Here is a 19,567-nt window from a genome sequence, read left to right as displayed (position 1 = left end):
TCTGCAGTACGAGGAGCAGGAGTCTGCAGAGCAGTGGGCTGATTTCTCCCTGGTGGGAGACAGCTGCCGTGGTACTGGCAGCCCTCGGTACCGCTCGTGGCTTCCCGAGCGGATGCGAACAGTTCGTGAGCGTTTCTCAGCAACAAAAACTGCTGTTTTGAAGGTAAAGGATTGATACTGCTTCGTACAGAGTAGTTTGTGTAGAGCAGTATTGCACAGTGTCGTACAGCTCCTTGGCATGTTGCGCTGCGGAAATAACTGGGGAATTCTGGAAAAAAGGGCTGATGAGGCTAAGATGGTATTTAAAGACATTCCACAGTTTAACATCTATTTCTGGTAGGGAAGGGAAGATTTCAGGTGTACCCCAGCTGAGAACAACGTACAGGCTGTGTTGGCTCTCATCAGCGAAGGCCTTTGCTGACAAGACGCACGACTCCCGCCCGCCGTCGCTGCGCAGCCGCACGCGGAGGCAGCCGGAGTCGCTTCTCGCGCTGGCTCCTGCCCTCCTCTCGGGAGGAGTGTGCTCAGCGCTGCCCGAAGCCGCAGCCGCTCTTCTGCCGGGAGCGTGGCGGGGAGAGAGACTCCTGTGACAAATCGCAATGAAAGGGCCTCATGACCTCTCCCACTCATGTTTCATTCAATAAAACATGATGAGATTTTGTATACCGCTTTCTGGCTAATCTTATTTTTCCATGCATTAATATGATTAATTCTATTTGCTGGATAGTAGAGAGCAGTTCATGAATATTCAGGCTAGCTTTTTAAGCCAAGGAAGGAGATGCTTTTCGGCTGAAAATTACCCCGATCATGTTTGAATTGCCCTTTTTATCCCAATTTGTCCTTCTTTGGTGTTTGGTCATCTCTGAGGCTGAACGAGAACCTTATGCAAAGGCTACTGCGCCTCAAGGGCTGAGATGCAGGAAGGTCTGTAGTGTGTGGGAAAAATCCTTGAAGGTTACCAAACATGAAGAAAACAATATTTAGCTATTTCTGTCCTGGTTGCGGACATGTTGGAAGAAAAAGGCAGGCTTGTTGGCAAGAACACTCGATACCTGCAAGCTAAAGAGGTTTTTTTTGAAAGACTCATCTAAATCAGTATAACACAACTGGCTGAAAGCTGAGAGGGATACTCGCTATCTCAAGAGTACCGTCTGTATGTGACCCAAAATATAAGTGACCGTATAGACTGTAAAATGGTGAACAATACCTTTGGCAGGGAAAGGAGACTTTACGTAAGTCAAATGATGTCACAGGCTAAGTTGGACATCTGTGGTCCTCTTTACAACACCATGTCTCCACTGTTAAAGTGGGACACTGAGCTTTCCTGGTTTAAGCAAGGATTTGGACAAATATTGGTGGGAAAAATCACTGCCTCCACTTCGAGGTGCTTCCAGGAGCTGTCTCTACCTTCCCATTGCCTTTTTCTTGCTCAGAAACCAATTCGTGTCCGTTTGCGCGCTGTTGATGCTGGCTGAGGCTGTGCATAGGCAGAGGGGTCTCCCTTTGCAGAGGAATTCACTACGGTGAAGGAATTGGATTTGCACGTCAAAATCTGTCTGCCAGAGCTGATAATAGTAATGTTTTACACTGCTCACCCTTATCTACAACTTCCCAGTGAAAGAGCGGAGACACCTCTGCAGCTGTTTCAGTACTTTCAAAGACACCTTTCTTCTGGGGTTTCTCTGTGGACCAGTCATGGATGCTTGCTTATATCTGCCGGTTGTGTTAAAGAACGTAAGAGCTTTGTTTTCAGATGTCACCTGCCTCACAAAATATATTTTAAATGATCGTTGCCCGCTGGGTTTTCCTCCCAGGGTTCACTGCAGCCGCTTCCCCTGTGTTTGGTTCCCGTAGCCCGACTGCCTGCGCTGGCGGTGGAAGTCACAACTGATGGATTCAGTTTGGTGCTGAATTCATCTCTCTTGTTTAAATTGATTTTTTTTTTTTTTTTTTTTTAGATGTCTGATGCTAATGTATCTCATGTGCTCCAATTAAACTTCAGCTCAGCTCCCTTCTAATTTGCATCATATGCCACTTCATTAAAGTTGGGGAAGAATTGCATTTAGCATGGTTTGCATAAGCTCAAGCTGCAAAGGAGTGTCATTTTTTGACAATTATCAGGTCATAGGCATCTCTCCAACCTGATCTTTCCACTTGTCTCTAGAAGCATTTAAGTGCATGGAATACAGGGAAGAAATATCTATAGAGAGCCTACTTTAGGAGATGTCTGCTGGCTGATAAGGGTAACGTGGCGAGTTGTGTGTGTGTTATTTTCTACTCTTCAGACAAAGCGTAGCCCTCTAGCAAGACAGAGGTGCCAGATCAGCACCTTCCAGTCATGAAAACCTGCCGAAGTGGTGTGTAAGAGGCCCCTGGGTGCCCCGGGTGGCAGACTCTCTGCAGCGGGTCTTTCTCGTATAGACAGGAGTTGGGTCAGTGTCCTGCTGAGCAGCAAGCAGGCAGCAAACCGAATTCTAGGTGGGCCGGGAGGGTGTTCTCGTGCATTGGATTTATTTCCATTTACTGTCACGGTGGGCAAGCAGCTTATCACCACACCGGTGTCTCTTCTTGTGCGTTCAAGCCTTTTAGTCCAGCCTCGCCCTATTTAGATTGCAGCTGAGATTTGGGGTTGTGAACTGGAGATATGGGCATACTAACAGATTTATGAGATAATACACCAGATTGTGGCTCAGGAGGACTGAGCTTGGCAATAACCTGTTGTGAGCTTCTCAGAAGATCATTTTACTTCTGTTTCCCTCTCTTGTTTTTTGTTTCTAAGGTGAGCTACTGAAGTTGGAGATCTCTTCAGTCTGTCGCACTAGAGCGGACTCACCAGCATCTTGTTTCCCCGGGGAGGTTTATGTACAGGACTTATATTCCCTCTTTTGTCTAGGGTGATAGAATATTTGGATAGCCCAAAGCTTAAATATATTGCTGTTGATTGATACAGGTTTTGAGGTGGTTCTGGGGCTGATGCTAGCTGCGTTCCTTCAATCTATGCAGGTGGGCGCTCCTTTTGTACGCAGACACAGCAAGGAGCTGTATTTTAGTAGAAGCTTCTGGTCTGATCTTCGCACGTCAACAGCTCCACCGTCCTTCCCCGCGTATTCTTCGAGACAGGCACAGAGATGGAGAATAGATGTGAAGACAGCGGAGGAAATTTTCAGTGTTTCAAAGATTAGAGAAACACTAATGTGTTTAGTTACAGTTCCTCTTGATAGGGCAGATCAAATGAAGTGTTACCACAGCCATCGCTGCAGCCACAGAAATGGAAGAACTGTTCAGGTTAAGAATTAGAAAGTGTGTCTTCAGTTCCGTTGTATTTGTTAAGATATATCTTGACGTATCTGACGCGTGTCTTGACAAATATGATGGAGTACAAAAACATGTAAGTACATATATATATATATTTAGACAGCCAAACTTCTGCAGTTGGATAGCTGTAGCACAGTCCTGGAGGCCTTTTGTCCCTGAGTAACAGCCTTTCAGCTAAAGTGAAAAAATTGATTTCAATTCCTGTTGTTTGCTTACCACAGGCCTGGGCTGCGGCTGCTTTAAAAAATAGATAAAGATGCTCTGGCAAGGATCAATAACGGATGGGATAAGCAGGAGGCTGCAGAGACTATTTTCCATTCCAGGTCCTTGAGGTGGTTCTGGAAGTGAGCTATCCGGGGGGGGCGCCTGGATTCCTACATGGAGAGGGAGTTGCAAACGAAGTGTTAAAGTGAAAAGGCCTAACAGCAGTTCAGAATCGGTTAATAGAGTATCACCTGGAGACGCACGGGCTGAGCTCTGAGGCAGCGGAAACCTGTGCTGGGCCTCCTCGGGGTGGGATGTTCCCTTCAAAGGTTTGGGGTTTCTGGAAGGAGTTAGTCCAAAACCTGGTTCTGAGCCCAGGGAAGAACGGGCCGGCGGGCAGAAATGGGAACGATTTCTGTTGTGAGACGTAGGGGGGAAATAATGAATTCTACAAGTCGTCTTGCACCTTGCTAGCTGTGTTCCTCCGTGCTTCAAAATCCGGCGTCTTTCATCCTGCGCCGGGAGGTGCTGCCGCTGACGGGACTCGGCACAGACGTGTTCTGTCTCACGCGCCGCTCGGCCCAAGCGTGGACTGCGCATCCAGTAATATCAGTTATTAAATGCAGACGCTTATCTAAATACCTCGCCTCTTACTGTCTCTGATCTCTCGTACGTAGAGATCCAATCAGCCTTCCCAAAGCCCGGAGGGGGGAAGGAGATGATGTTTGTGGATTCGTGTGGCTACTGCCTTTTGCTGCATCTCGTTTTGTCAGGGCGGGTCGTGAGCTCCCCTGCTCCAGCTGGGCCTGACAGCCTCGGCTGTTTTACAGCGCGGACGTTGTGCTTCTTCCTCACAGGGCCCTTTCTCGCGGCTGGATTTATAGCGGGGCTCAGGCAGACGCCAGGGCGTCGGTAAATAGCAGAGAATTAGGAACAGATAAGACGTTGTCAGCAGCTAATATGTGATGACTGTATTCCTGGCTGAATTTTGCTGGAATTTTGCAATACTCTGGAAATCTTGGAGGGGTTACGGTGCTCCACGGATGCGTTCTGTGCAAAGGGTGATTCCTGCCGTGTAGAAGTCCAAAATGGCCAAGTGCGTGTGGCTGCTGCCCTGCCGCCGTGGGGGCCTGTCCGGGAGCCGGTGAGAGTTGCCTTTTTGCCCGTGGCCTAAAAACTGGACGAGCCTTCTTCCCGCTTCTAAAATAGGCATGTTGGTTTGATGCTTCTCAGTTGCAGCCGTGGGGGCAGTACCCGTCTCTGCGTGCTTTTCTTCATCCCTTTGTCTTCACCCTGCACTTTCTAAATTAATTTTTATAATCATCTCTTAAACGATGGAGCAGTTCAAATTAGTTCCTTTAGTCAGAATTACCTGCATTGAAGGTCTCCCTTAAAAAGAAAGGCATAAAAGTAATTAATTGCTTCAATTATAGTAATGTGGCTTAGCTTGTGGCTTTCTGTTAGAAAAACCTGGTTTTGATAAGTCAGCTGTTCTTAAAAGGGAAAAAAATAAAAGTGCTTCAGGCTGGAAGCTGGCATGAAGGAATTTTGAAATAAGGTGGTTCGCTCTGTAATGTAACAGAATAAATTAACACCATTGATCCTGGAGCGGTGCCCTGTGCTGGAAACAGCCTGCTGGGGCAGGGGAATGCTCCAAGAGGGTTGGGTTGGGTTTTTTTTGCCCCATCACAGATGCTTTGTATGACTTTGAACACACATCCTTTGGTTTTTAAAGCCACAGTGGAATTTCTGGAGCCTGGAAGAAAGTCAAAGGGAAGGGAAAACTAAAGGAAAATCTTGAAAGATGTTTCGAAGCCAGCCTGAGCGGTGTCGGCTGGCTCTGTGCCTGGGTGTTGGAGACCTGCTTGGTGCCAGTGGCCGAGGAGCCCGAGGAACGGCGGAGGGGGGACAGGCGCCGCGCGCTTGCTGCGAGCCTGCCTCCCTGTGCCCCATGAACTCCGGGTCGGTGCATCAGAGAGGGACGCAGGGCCGTGGAGGCTGCCCAGGGAGATGCTCGGGATCCCGGCGCTCTGCTCTGCGGTTCCTCTCGCTCTCCTGCTGCTGCCTGGGGACCGTCCCACCTCCCTCCGCCTTTGCTCCCTGTGCCGTGTGCTGCACCCAGGTGCGTGCGAGAAGCGGTGCCGCTGGTTACGGAGCGGGTGTCCTGCGGCAAACCCGGGCGGTGGTGCTGGGACGGCCGCTGAGGCATCCATGGGTGTTGCATCCCACTGCCTTGAAGTGGTGCCCGCAGCGCACGGGCTCTTGTTCCAAGCCAAACCCAGGGATTTCGAAAGGCTGACAGACTTCTTGGTGTAGTTCAGGGGCTGTATTAGGCGTTCGGCGGGAAGCGGCTCCTCGTTGTAAGAACATCCAGTAGGAAAAGCTGAGGCAGCTTTGTCTGCTTTGCTTCATGTGTACACAGTCATCGCAAGCAGAGGAAAGCTCGCAATAAAAATCTTTCGGTCTTTTTAAACTCAGACAATGCACGCTCTGATTCTCCAGTTTAAAAAAGAAAAGACTCATAAGCATCTATATTGTCACGTTCTGTCTAATAATAAAAACAGTTTTAAATCAGAAAATGTTTAAGCAGGAGGGTCTGTATATTGCTGTTCAACTTCTGCCCACCCTGTCCCTGCTGCCCCCCAATAAGAAACCCTCAAAAGCAGGAAGACCTCAGGTGACTGTTGTTCAGAGCATGTTGTCATTGACTCTTTTTTTTTTTTTCCTAGACCTCTCAAGGAACTGTAGATTTTTAGCATGAAATTAATATATTGAAATTTTTGTGGAAAGAATAAAATGCTCATTAAATTTTGCAACCCTGGAGTCTGTATAAAACAGAGCTTGCAATTAAAATTCATTTTGAAGCAAGTTAACAGAAGTTTTGTTAGTGTTTAACATCTTTCAGGGTGCCATTCTTTGTAAATTTGAACTAATTAGGTCCAGAGGGACAAAATAATAAATTCTGCATTTGCTGTGGATGCCAGTGCTCACTTTGCTTTTGGCGCTTTTCCTCTTTGTGCAAGTTCTGATTTTAATAAGTTGCCAAAAAAATAAATATTTTGCTTTTTATGCCAAATTACCAAGAATCCATCTTTGTAAATCTCTGGAGGGCTGCAATGAATCTTTGGTAAAGACTTGATGCTTGCTTACCTCCACTGACTCCGGGGTGATTGCTGTCCAGGAGCTATCAAATAGGCATTTTTTTATTTTCCTTCTAAACCTTCTGTTAGGACAACTTGCAACTGCTGTGGGGGTGCAAAAGCCTCGGCTGGAGTGGCGGCTGGATCCTGACATCAACCCTGAAGCTCTGAGGTTTCCTTAACTGAAACATAAACCGGTCTGAAACATTTGGAATTGTGAATTTCATGTTTCTTCTTCTCCTTAAATACTTTTCCTGGGATCCTTTTCTTAAGTAGTTTATAGGTAGCAATGAAAGTAATAGAAAATATTTCCAACATGTGGCTGCCATAATAGGTCTGAGACCAGAACCTGCCCTCAGCAGAGCTCTGAAACTCCCTTGGCTTGCAGGTTAGAAGATGTCAGAGTTTGCCGAGTTAGCGGTTTGTAGGACTCTTCTCAGCAAAGTCATATTGAACGAAATTTTAATACAATCGAGTAAGAATACCATGCTGCAGGCTCTACCATGGCTGCCTCAAGCCTCGACTGTTATGAACAACACGGAGCTTGGAAGAGGTTGCTAATGGCCCTTTATTGAAAGAAAGGGTAGAAAGTTCATCTAAACTGTGCATAATTCTGGTAATTTTCTTGCAGATTTGGCTGCTGTGTAGCTATAATTGCTGCACCAAGCTTTGACTTGTAAGTAGCAACGCTAACGAACCCGTTACCATACACTGCTGCTTTCTGTGGGGAAGCTGGGAGGCGTCGCTGTACGGCCCCGTGGTCTGTCGGTCCTTCAGGTGCCTCGGCTCAAGTGGAGCACTGAGCCCCTGCAAGGGACACGCTCGGGTCCCCGTCAGATAGGTGGGACTTCCCAAAATCCTGGTGTGTGGCTGCAGCCCAGGATGTTCTTGCCCCACGTGCTGCAAGGCGATGTCGCTGGCTCATGTGCGGCTTCTCCACCACCCAAGTCTTGCTCTGCGAAGCTGCTCCCCAGGCAGCGACCCCCCCCCGTCCCGATGCCGGGAGCTACTCCTGCCCTGGGGCAGCTCTTTGCCTTTCCCTTTGGACTTGGTGATACTTCTGTCTGCCCGTTTCTCCGCCCTCCCGAGGTCCCTCTGGATGGCAACGCACCCATCTGGCCCGTCAGCGGCTCCTCGAGCTTTGTGTTGTCTGCAGACTCGCTGAGCGCGTGCTGTGCCGTCATCCCGTCGTTAACGAAGGTATAAAACTGTATTGGCCCCACATTAACTGTTGTGCAACGGCGGATTGCCTTTGGAACAGAAAGCAGACTCTTGCTGTCTGCTGCCTTTCTCTGAAGGCTGTCATGGTCTGTTTAATTTCAGACTGAATCGTGCCTTTCAGGTTTTCCTATCTGATCAAACACTTGGCAATACAGAACGATAGGCAGGCGCGGAGCAATCGGCTCTGGTGACACAGTCACATCGGTCGAGGAGACTGAGCGGAAGAGGCGCAGATTGATCTCCTCTGAGAATCTGGAAGAGGAACTGTTATAGCAGCAAAGAGCACACAGAAGGCACGCTAAAAAAAAAAAAAAGTAATAAAGTAAAACCCACTTTTGACATACTGGCAGTGCTTTTGAGTAGTCAACAGTTTTTGTAGTTGGAAAACTTCAGGTTGTGTTAAGGTCATCCATACAGGCTTCTTGAAAGGGAGGGTTTGCCCTTGTGCAGTTCTTATTCTGCTGTCTTGGCAACTTCGCTCAGGTGCTACAGCCTCTTAATCTTCCTGAGAAAGCACACTGAGCACTGTTCTGTGTGTCGGTCACGAGAGGGAAGAGACTGGCCCAAGGTCCTGTGGCAAACCTGTGGCTTACCCGGCGTTGTGATGCTCGGCCCGCGCTGAGCCCCCGCAGAGCTGTTGCCATCTGATAAAGCTGCTCCCCAGTGCAGCGAGGAAGGATTAATATGTTTGTTTTGTCTTAGCCATGTTGGATGCTGGGCTGCGTTTCAGTCAACACTGGGATTAACTCAAGCGGTGAACTCTTCATTGATTTCTCAAGGAATGAGCTCATCCCGCGCCTCCCCCCCTCCTGAAAGCGGAAGCCTTCCTCACGCAAAGGGTTTGGGTGTTCTCTTCCTGCATATGTCACAGCATCCTCTGGTCTGTGTGGTGTTCAGGTGCACGTGCCCAGAAGAGAAATTAACGTCTCCACCCTCATGATCCAGCCAATGCGGTGGATCATCCAAATAAATTAATCTACAGTAATAGACGATGGCTGTCCTGTCCCTCTCCAGTCGTGCTTTGCAAGCAGCCGCTGGGACTCTGTAGCTCACACTTGACTTCTGGTTCCTGGTGAATAACATCTCCTGTAGATTCCCAAGTAGACATCTATATATTTAATTTATTTAAACTACAGAGAATATTTTTGGTTTTTTGGGCCTGTAGTTTCTCAGGTCATCCTTCTGGCCCTTTTTGAAGACTGGAGTGACATCGGCTTTCCTCCAGTCCTCAGGCACCTCACCTGTTCTCCAGGGCCTCTCAAAGATGACGGAGAGTGGCCCAGCAATGACTTCCCCCAGCTCCCTCAGCGCTTGCGGGTGCATCCCATCGGGCCCCATGGACTTGGGGATATCCAGTTTACTTAACTGATCTCGAACTTGTTTTCTTCAACCAAGGGAAAGTCTGCCTTCCTCCAGACTTTCTCTGTTACCCGCAAAGTCTGGGTCTCCTGAGGACTGGCCCGAGCAGTGAAGATAGAAGCAAAGAAGGCATTCAGCAACTTCACCTTCTCTGCATCATCTGTCACCACGGCACCTGTCTGGTTCAACGGCGGGCCCACATTTTCCCTCGTTTGCCTTTTGCCCCCTGTGTCCTTAAAGAAACCCTTCCTGTTGACCTTGACATCCCTCGCCAGGTTCAATTCCCAGGCGGCACTGGCTTTCCTCGTTTCCTCCCTGCATACCCTGACAGCATCCTTGTACACTTCCCAAGCCGTCAGTCCTTTCTTCCACATGCTGTAAACTTCCTTCTTCCACCTGAGCTTTTTCAGAAGCTCCCTGCTCAGCCAGGCAGGTCTCCTGCTTCCCTTGCCTGAAGTCCTGTTCCATCATCTTCCCTCAAACACGGACTGAAGATGCCCCCTCACCGAGAGCTGGCGGCCAGCAGGCAGCGCCCCCGCTCCTGCGCGCCCTTGTTGGGCAGAGTGGAACGGGGCAGCTCCTCCGACTGGGCCCGGCTGAGCCGAGCGGTGTCCCGGCATGCAGAGGATGTTTGTTGTCGCAGTGATTTGGGATCTAAATCCCAGTTAACGAGGGCGGTGGGATGCACGGCCTCTCCCAGTCTGTACTGATGGGTGCGGGCTCTGTAGCGCTCGGTCTGTGTTTGGTGCAAGATGGGCTTAAAAGAAGCAAACTGCTGCTTCCCCACCGCGGTTCTGGTAGCTTTTTAGCTTCTGTTTAATGTGGTGTCTTTTTGGTCATGTTAACATCAAGCTGTGAAGAAAAGCAAGTTATTGATTCTTTGAAACAAAAAAAGGTTCTTTGCCAGCCAGCTAACGAGCAAAGAACGCTTCCAGTTTCTGATTTTTGTGTTTAACTTGTAACATCTCAATTAACTCATGACAGTGTCCTTCCCACAAAATCTCAAAGTCATAAAGAATTAATCTGTCCCTGCCTGAGCAGAGTTTTGGGGGAGGTCTCTGCCGGGTTTGCCTGACGCCGGCTGCCGTGGGTTGTTCTCAGAAAACCTTTTGGGTGGGCATGAGCTGCTGAGAGAGGGGGGGAGAGGGAGAGGAGGAGGAGAGGGCCTCCCTCTGATGGAGGCTGCCCAGACCGCGGCTGCCGCTTGCTGTTGGGGTGCGGGGGATTTCCCGGGGTGACATCCCTTATCGCCCTCTGGGGACGTAAATGCAGCCAGTGGCTTACTAAACCGCACGGTAGTTGGTGTGGGGTTTTGCTATTATCAGTTAATCTTACGTTCTTTTCATATTTCCTTTAACCCCCGCAATGCGAATAAGGCTAATAACCTATTAAACGCGTAAGGGATGCCTGATGCATCCCTTATTTTAGTGGTGCATCTGCTGTGCTAAATAAACCAACCACAGCCCCCAAACAAGTGCTTTCGAAGGCCCAACTCCTCACTGCGACATGGAGAAAGAATGGCAGTGTTTTGTTTTTGGGTTTTGGTTTGCTTTTGGTCCCAACCTGTGGGGTACACCCACTGTCTCCGTAAGCTCTGTGACCGTGACTCCTCGTGGAGCGCTACACGGGGGTAGAGCAGTGGTGTAGAAGCATTGCTGCAGAGAACCTCCCGTAGAGAAACGTGCTGTCCTGAAACACTCTGGTGCTTCCACTGCCATTACGGTACTACCAGAGCTTTGGGACTATGTCTTCTAAACAGACAGAAGAAAATTGCTAGCGTAAGGAGAGCAGAGGCTCAACGAGGGCAGTGGGATGAAGTGCCGTCGTTCCCAGTTAACGAGGAAGAGGCAGTATCTACAGAGATGTGCTTCTCGATGGCAATAGGGGTATGAGCGTAGCATCCTCGTCTCCTTGCTGATATTTTAGGCTTTTGTGCTCAAATTGCCTTTTTTTTTTTTCTCTTTCCTTTTTTTAAGGAGGGTGGGGGAGCACATGGAACTTTGTCTGGGCTCTGCAGCGCAGCCCGCATGTGGAATGTGTCTCTGATCCAAAGCGTGCAAGTGCTGCTATAGCACTGGTGGCAGATTTGTGTTTGTGCGCCTGGTGGAAGCCCAGGGAAGTGGACTTCTGAAGGCTTTGGATAAAGATCTGACACTTCTGGCTATTTTTAGCCCCTCTGAAGCCCCCCCGTTGAGATGGCAGGGAAGGCAAGCCCTGCCTCTGACCAGGGAATCCGTTTAGCTGACTTGAAGGGAATGTAATCCCACTAACTTTCTCCTGCGGAATTTCCAAGGTATTCTTTACTCATCTTTCCCTTAGCAGGGACAACACAGGCAGTATTACGATAAAAGTGATATTACTAGATCTTTTATAAGGTCATTAGCATTAGTTTTGGGTGCATGAAAAGCAAGCAGAGACTTGCAGTGAGCCTAAATCCTTCCAATATTGAAAGCAAAGGCTTCAGAGTTTCGTTGCATGCTTTCTCTACGATGTGGAAAGCAGATGAAGGAACCTCCCCCTGGTGTCCAAGAGACGTTCCCCACGTAATAGCCGTATTATTCCTTTACCCCTCCTTTCTCCACTAGTTGCCCACAGGCTCTTGGAAGACCACAGCTTCCTTGCTGCTACAGTAACGCATGTCCAAAAGCGGTATTTGTCATTGTTAATACTTGGCTCTAACAATTATTTTCATCTATAGTCTATGTGCTATTAGTGGGAAAACAGATGCAGGTGAAAAACTCTACCAACTTCAAGTGTGGCGTCTCCCAGCCCCCCGCTGCCTCTCAGTGAGAGACTTCCCCCTGCAGATAACGGGTGTTTTATTGTCTATTCTGAGCTGGCGGTCGGAGTTGTCCTTCAGCCTCTCGGATTGCATTTCAGCAGAAGAGGCTGGTAGAAACAGCCGTACTGGGAGCTTACTGGAGTGTGTGTTTGCAAAGAAGTGTATGTTTTGAGGCCGTGCTGCAGGTATTTGAAGACATTACTCATGAACAGACTGTGATGTGCTAAATTGAGTGGAACCTGTGTGCCAACTTCACAGCGCGTGATTTTGTCTGAATGCCAGTTGTTTATGGAGTATGCAAGTTGAGGAACGGAAGACACAAAGATTTGCTTAAAAGTATAATTGGATGGGTAATATCTTGGGCCTTTTTGATGCATCTTTTTTAACCACTTCATATTTGTAATGTGCCGAAAATAGCCGTACGGTCTGCTGTGGCCGTCACTACTGCAGCTAGAATAGATTTTAATTGATGGGTACTGTCAAGCTGTTAGCGGCCATGCAGTCATGAGAACTTTTAAAGTGATATTTCTTGTTCCTGCTCACTTAAACCCTCTGCTACCAAGTCATAGCAGAGGATTAATTTTTACTTAATATTGCGAGTGTTTGTGCTGACACTTACTGGGACCATGTCCTGGATTTTTAAGTCTCTTGTCAGTGAGAGCTGCTGACCGCTGACTCCCGTCTCCAGGTATTACAGCAGAGGGTGCTAAGACCCTAACAAAATCCAGTGTGGAATAAGGGACAAGCACATCTTTGGAGTCTGGTTTGCCTGTGACTTCTTGAGCTGCAGCGTTTCCCTTGGTGCACGTAGAAGGAAAGAAGGTGGCATTTGACTATGGTACTCTGATGTGTGATGCTGAGGCCATGCTCCATCACATGGAAATGATTTGGAGTATTCCACTTTCATTGAGTCTTTTATTGTTTAATTTTGTGTGTGCGGTATGCTAGGCAGAGGAGCTGGTTTTGAAGCCTCATCTTGAGTTGGGAGGAGTCTGGTTAAACCTCAGCACTTCTCAGCCTGGAGCGAAATTTTAACTTCAGAAAAAAATGGCTGTAGGAAAAGAAAGCAGCAGCGTCATACACAAAGCAGCATTTAAGAATGAACATTCCCAGCTAATAATTTCCTTAAAAAAAAAAAACCACCAAAAACAAACAAACAAACAAAAAAAACAAACAAAAAAAAAAACCAAAAGAAATTTTAAAAATGGACAAGCATGGAGCAGAGTGACAGGGGCTGTGCTCCTGGAGCGGACAGGCTGGAGGAGCATTGGGCCGGTATGAGCTGCGGGGAGCAAAGACTTGGGAGAGCCTGGAGAGCACTGACCTGCTCTCCCAACGCTCTCTGCACAGATGTCACCCTGAGCCGGATAACCCCTTCCCGAGCAGGGCTTGCTGGTTATTTCACTTCAGCTACTAAATAGCATGGGGCATCAGCCTTTCCATAACACGCCTAGTCTTCTGGATCAAATTTAGGCTTCTCTCTGGTTGAGCCAAAGGAAAGAACTTGACAGAGTTGATCAAAGAAAAGAAATAGGCGCTGACAGTTGTGTGGAAATGGGCTGTGACTCTTCCTTTAGGAACCCGGGGTCAGGAGGAGAAATCTCTCTGGTGTAGGTCTCTCTCCTCTGGTCCTTCGGCAGGTTCAGGTACCTGCGCTGGTTTGGGGTCTGAGTTTGTGCACCTTCCCAAGGCTTTCCTCTCCTTTCTGACCTGCAGAGAGTTAATTGTTCCTGTCCTCAGAGTGGAAACTGCCATCCCTTCCAAATTATGCTACTGCTCAAAAGGTTGAAAGTTGAAAGCAACAAAAAACCCCAAAACAATACAAACAAGCTTATTTCCATTTAATTGTTTAGATCCCTTGTGTAGGACCACCCCTGCGTTTCCAAGTTGCATAATGCCGTATCTATCAATGTACTATATTAGTATACTAAGGTATATTAAGTTAGTTGATAATCTGCCCAAGAGACCCAAGACCAAACTCTTCTTCATCCAGCCTGTCCTCTGTGCAGTTGTCCTTTGGCATGGTAGTTGCACCAGTGCCAGTAACTACTGGTGAACCTCACCAGAAGGCAGATACCTTAACTAGAGGCAACTGGTGGCTGCTCCTCTTCACTTCCAAACCTGGCTGGGGCTGGGGACCAAATGCTGGTTCTGGAGATGATCCATCCTATTCAGAAGCTGTTCAGACATGGTGCCATCTGGCAGGTCTTTGCGTGGGGCTGCCTACACAAGCTGGGAGCACACCGTGGCTCCCACCGCCTCCTCTCGGCTGAAGCGGATCAGAGGTTTCGAAGCTTACTGGCGTGGGGCTGTAGAAGAATGTAGGTCAGCAGCTGGCTCTGTCCTACCTCCCCCGTTGCCTCCGAGGCACATACGGAGTGTGCTGTGGACAGGACCCGCAAGCCAAGCAGGTCACCAGCTAAAGAGCCGTGGCAGCGCTGGAGTGCCTTGTGTTTCCCCCGAGGCAAGTCTGCGTTAGTTGTTGTGTCTCCGGCTCCAGGACCTGCTGAGGTAGAGGACCAGAACTCCTCCTTTGCAGAAGGAGCGCGTTTCAACTCATGGTTTGGAGGAGAGAGAGGAGGCAGGGAAGACTCATTGCTATTTTCGTTGTGGATAAGCAGGCAACATCCATCTCTGGGCTGCGCAAGCCTTCCTGTTGCCATCACTATGGAGGCAGCTGTATTAATTCTGAATTATTGCCCTGTCTAAAAAATGGCGGTTATCTAGTGTTTGCGGTTATTTCGCTAAGGCTTATGGACTGTACTGAAACTTCACCAGGAGCTGCAGTTGCACAAGTGATGAGATGAAATTGCAGAGGGTCACAGCGTTACCAGCAAAGCCAGACCATCAAAGTCTTCGTTTCCTCCTTTCTGCTGCTTGGATGTTTTTCTGCTGTGAGCTCCTCTCCCGCCTGTTCCTGGCTCATGCCCTGCCCTAGGCTTTTCTCTTTGGTTTTCTCCTCCTCAGCCGGGCAGCCTGCTCTTTGTACCTTTCTTTGTCTTTTTCTGGCTGCTCGTGCCACATCTTCCCTAGCTTTGTGACAGTTTCTACCTCTGTCCAGTGTGGGTTTGATTTCTGCAGCTGTGGGCGATGCTTGGCCATGAAGAGAAAGAAAGCAGATAGTGGCCGCTTCGCCGTAGTGAAGTGAACTCTCTTCCTCTTCCTTCGCTGGCTTTTCCTCACTCCCCTCAGAGGACCCCGTGTTCTCTCCTTTGGGTGCTTTGTCTTGTGGTGCTTTGCCATCTCTTTGTGCTTCTTTCTCTTCTCCCTGGACATGGCCTCCTGTATTTCTGGGTGTTTCTTTGGAATCGCTCTGCTAGTTGGAGGCTCTTGGTTGGCCTTGGCCTTCTTGATGGAGACGTAGACCAGCAGATGAGCAGCGCGCTTCCTCCCTTGGAGCTGGTGAGCGGGCTGAGCCATGGCGCGGTGAGCTGGGGCGCGCGGCGGGGGGAGCGGGGCTGTTCGTGCTCCCTCTTGGAATGGAGCTACTTTTCCGGCATGATGGTGAGGAGGAGGAGGAGGAGGCTCTGCCGGGCGGCAGGGAGGCTGCTGCGGCGCACCACGGCTGTGCGGTGGGGATGACTTCTTTGTGGCAATTATGACACGAAGTTCCCTGAGCCAATTGGTTAGGGCCAGATCTGCTTCCTGGAACTCTATTGGCTGAAGGGTTGGGATGAAGTCATAGCTGTGGTGATGTAACAGCTCTTCGCTGGCCGAGGATTGCGTTTCTCCCCCAGCACTGGGATTTAGCTCCATTTAACACACGGTATATTACAAATGTGCGCAATACCCAAGGAGATAACTGGATGCCTCTAATTTTTTGTCATGATAAAATGTGAAGCTGCTGGTAGCTGCTGAGAGGTGGCAGCTCATAATGGGAAAATGGTTTAGTAGCAGCCCTAAAAATAATTGTATGTGACAGCTGTTTCTTGGTTCCTGTCAGGATAACTACTGTAATTTAAATCTGCAGCTCTTGGACTACATGTCTAATTTATTTGGGTGGACTTTTCATTAATTTGAAAGGTTCTGAGGGTTTAAAAGCCTTCATTAATTACATTTTAGTAAATGAAAATGTAATAAGGTTCTGCAAGTTTGTATGGGAATAAAAGAAAGAAATTTCCCATGTATTGTTTGCTTGGTTTTAAAAGGTTAAATCGGTTGTTCCCGGGAAACAGCTACCTTTTCTGCCCCCTTCAGAATTCTTGTGACTAGGAACAGGAGTATGAATAAAACAAATTGAAATTTTGACCGCTCATTGTAGGTACAAGATGACTTATTGAAGTTCCCAGTAACATTAAATATTCATATGTAGTAGATTGTGTAAGTGTTAAATTATGAAACAGACCCTACTTCTGTAGAACTTGTGTTTCGGAAAGGCAAAGATGGGGGAGCAGAAGGCTGGAAGTAGGGAGTTGTCCCTGTATTACACACAGAGGAGGTTTTTATGGCGTAATTCCGTTGCAACTCGTAGGACTTCTGGAATTGGTGGGCTGTTTAGTTATGTCGGAGTTAGGGGGAGATGGCTTGTCAGGCTGTGTACAAGCCTGTGGCGAAATCAAGCCTAGACAAAATGCTTCAGTGCGATGGTGCTTTTGTGCTCGGCTGGTCCCCTTCTGTGTTTACTCTCGGTTGTTTTCGAGTGACCCCACAATAGTAAATAAAATTGGAACAAACTCAGGCTCTTTGTAGTACCATAAGGCTTGCTCCTTTCATGTCGCGGCTCTTTTTTGCTTTCTGTACGAGCAGAGCGGGTGATTTGCATTCCATTTATCTATCCCACTTTCCCTTCCGTTGTTTCTTTTGCTCTCAGAAGAGAACCTGCATTTGTGATTATTCTGGGGCAATGAAATAATTTCATTACAGCATTCAGAGGTCTCTTCAGCAGGTGCTTTATTATCTCAATAATTCAGCCTAAGAGACTTTTCAGATTCCCCAATTCCCAGAGTTCAGGAGCTACAAATAAAACTCTTTTGCTCTTTCCCTGATTTGGTTTATTTAGCCTCATTTATCTGTGTTCTTTCCAGATCTTCCCCAGGAATTTCATTTAAATGTGGAATTGATGATATTCAGTAAAATTGCCTTAAGGAGTGCATTGTGTTAAAATGCACATGAGACAGCGTGTGTCCCACTTGGTTTAGGTCATTTATAAAATTCACTTTGAATTGAGGCCATTAATCTGAACTCAGTGGAATGTTTGCTCATGTCCCTGAATTACCTACATAATTCATCAAAATAGGCCAGCTCTGGTCAGACAAATCCGGGGACTGGAGTGCTGGAATGAGCACACTTTGGTGTCGGTGCGGGGACACAACCACCGATCCCGTCCCTCTCCTCCCCAGTGCGGAGCGGTGGCGTTGGCTTTCGTGCGCTGCCGCTTCCGTGGGGCCTCTGCGGGCAAATAGACTGTAATAAAGTCGCTTCATTACTGTAACCTCCTCTATACTGGAGGTTTTTCAGATAGAACAGTGATTGTTAAGAACAAATCATTTGCGGACAGCAGAGCCCAGCAAAGCCCGGCTTTGGATGTGCTTGTGTCGAAGACAGTGCTTGTGCAAAGCTTTTCCTGTGGCCGCTCATCTTCTCTCCGGGGTCTAATGGCGAAACCTTTTCCTCAGTGGCATATTGAGCATCTGTCCTCTGCTCATACCTTTTGTTTGGTTTTTTTTTTTTTTTTTTTTTTTTTTTTGAAACTTCCAGGAAGTTAATGACTTAGAGCCCCCGGCTGCTGGGAAGCGTGGCTGAGGGGTTTGGTGATGGCACCAGGAGCTGTTTGGTCCTCACACAGGTCTGGTTTCTTTGGACAGCCAACGTCCAAGGGTTGTGCTCTATCCTGACTTGAGCTGAGGAGTTTGTGTTATTGGCTAAGTCTGATTAAAGACCAAACTCGTTGGTGTTGGCTAAATACGGGTAGTGTCACCCTTCAGAGCAGACCCTTGAACTCAGGGCTCTGCGCTTGCTCAGCCTGGAGGAGACAGCGAAGCTCCGCCGGTCTCCGTCATGGGCTCTCCTCCTGCTTCGGTGCGCAGAGCCGGCGGGTTCACAGCCATCTGCAGCGAATCCCTCTGATTTGGAGGAACATTCCCCTGGGAAAGCAAAGAAAGTCTCCCCTGTGCTCCACCTTGCATTGGTTGAATAAGATTGCTGAGTACCAGGAAACTTGGCCATCCGTACGTGTCCCACCCTGCGGTGTCCTGCTGCACCGGGGTGTTTGCACAAGCAGGCTTTCGGCTGTGCAGTTATGTGGATAATGAATTCTAAGCACGAAGATCACATTAACTTAATAAAATTTGTTATAAATATTATTTTATTCAAATGTCAGTAGTTGGAATTATCCACTCATGCAATGGAAGCATTACCTGAGGAGAGAGAGCCTACAAAAAGTGCCTGAAACAGACCCACAGCCCACGTAGAGAGTTCATGTGTGTAAAACATGTCAATTGGAAACTGTTAATGCATTTAATATCAAATTTGAAATACAGATTAAAAAAAAAATCGGGGGGGGGGGGGAATGTGGTATGTGCTGCTAATAATGAGCAGCTTCAGCATCTTCCGGCTCCCGGTTTGATGTCCTGCAAGCGGTGTATCCGCTGGAGGTGACAGCTCGATGTTCCTCCCGCGTGGCGGCGGCTCTGCCGTGTGCCGTATCTCGCCGTCCACAGCTCAACGTTCTCCTTCAGCTACGGAAAACATTTTACGCTTGTCTTGGTGCTTCTGGAGTTGACTGCAGCTAGGAATGGATGCAAGGCTGTTGCTACCCCGCTTCTGCTGCTGTCATATATGATAAGTCAGGAACGTCACAATAAAGTAGAAAAAGAGTTATCTGATAAGAGTTTATAGGGAGCTATAACTTAAAAATGACTGCCCCTTCCTGACAGCACAGCGAGTACATTGAGTTTGCTGTGTGTTTTGCTGAGAGAAACTCAAGTGCAGAATAGGAAGGACACTCTGTGCCTCAATGAGCTTCCAGTCTTTATTTCGCTTGACAGCATTTACCGAAAAGCTCTGCTCTATCTCTCTTAGCAACCTGACTGTTTATTTCAGGATAAACTTCTTTCTGGGCCCTGGGACATGGAAGCTTCCGTACCTGTCTGTCCCTGATGGACAGTTCTTGCCTTCCCCGCTGCTGTTGGCATCCACACGTTGTCTTGGCAGCGCCAGTGGCTCAAAGGCATGGAGGGCTTCAGGGAAGGAGGGGTTGGATGTGCGTGAAGGGGCACCAACAGTGGGTGGTGTAACTTGGAAAAAAACAGAAGACTTAATTAGAGCATTTTTAAACGAGAAGCTAATCTCATCCTAGGTAAGATGGATGGTCAACGGCTTGATGTCCAAGCAGAGAGCAGTGACAAGTGGCGTTTCTCAGGGGTCGGTACTGGGACCTGTGCTGTTCAACATCTTTGTCAGAGACATGGACAGTGGGGTGGAGCACACCCTTAGCAAGTTTGCCAATGATACCAAGCTGTTTGGTGAGGTAGACACGCTGGAGGGGAGGGATGCCATCCAGAGGGACCTGGACAGGCAGAGAGGTGGGACCATGCCAACCTCGTGA

The 19,567-nt window shown here is 48.3% G+C and overlaps 1 protein-coding gene across 1 annotated transcript in view; it reads left to right on the top strand.

The window, feature by feature from the left end:
* CSMD2 (CUB and Sushi multiple domains 2) overlaps nt 1–19,567 on the top strand; it is a gene marked incomplete at both ends in the record, with an annotated part of 311,031 nt that overhangs the window by 94,048 nt on the left and 197,416 nt on the right. The window lies entirely within an intron of this gene.

Source organism: Vanellus vanellus, assembly GCF_965231255.1.
Source record: "Vanellus vanellus genome assembly, chromosome: 22".
Classification (NCBI taxonomy): Eukaryota; Metazoa; Chordata; class Aves; order Charadriiformes; family Charadriidae; genus Vanellus; species Vanellus vanellus.
The sequence above is the reverse complement of the archived record's forward strand: the minus strand, read 5'-3'. Positions and strand labels throughout refer to the sequence as shown.